The sequence below is a fragment of the Tamandua tetradactyla genome, chromosome 9 (genome assembly GCF_023851605.1).
Source record: "Tamandua tetradactyla isolate mTamTet1 chromosome 9, mTamTet1.pri, whole genome shotgun sequence".
Lineage (NCBI taxonomy): Eukaryota > Metazoa > Chordata > Mammalia > Pilosa > Myrmecophagidae > Tamandua > Tamandua tetradactyla.
This window is the reverse complement of record NC_135335.1, coordinates 6,381,845-6,382,418: the sequence shown is the minus strand read 5'-3', so window position 1 is coordinate 6,382,418 and position 574 is coordinate 6,381,845. Positions and strand designations below refer to the sequence as shown.

Sequence of the window (574 nt, the reverse complement as noted above, 5' to 3'; positions counted from 1 at the left end):
TTGTTTATCCATTCATGGACTGTTGTTACCTTTTGGCTAATATGAATAACGTTGTCATAAACATTGGTGTACAAGCATTTATTTGAGGTCCTTCTTGCACTTTTGTTGGGTATGTACCTGGAAGTACTCTTGCCAGGTCATACGGGAATTCTGTCTTTCTTTTTTTTTGTATGCAGTATGGCGGGGTCACATTTCATTCTTTTTCCATGCGAATATCCCGTTATTGCAGCACCATTTGTTTCTTTGTTTGGGAAGTGCATGGGCCGGGAATTGAACCCGGGTCTCCCACAGAGCAGGCGAGAATTCTACCACTGAACTACCCTAGCACCTCCTCTGTATTACACTTTTTGAGAAACCACAATATTGCTTTTTTCATAGTGGCTGCACCATTTTATATTCCCACCAGCAATGGAAGAAGATTCCAGTTTCTCTGCATATTCTCCAAACATTTGTTATTTTCTTTTTAACTTTTTTATTATATAGTATAACATATAAACAAAGCAAAGAAATAAAAAAGCAATAGTTTTCAAAGCACGCCTCAACAAGACGGTACAAGACAGATCCCAGAGTTTGT

At 38.3% G+C, this 574-nt stretch overlaps 1 non-coding gene across 1 annotated transcript; it reads right to left on the bottom strand.

The window, feature by feature from the left end:
• Window positions 1-255: 255 nt before the first annotated feature.
• Window positions 256-326, bottom strand: TRNAS-GCU (transfer RNA serine (anticodon GCU)). Its single transcript has one exon. It is a non-coding gene; the product is annotated as a tRNA-Ser (tRNA).
• Window positions 327-574: the final 248 nt, after the last annotated feature.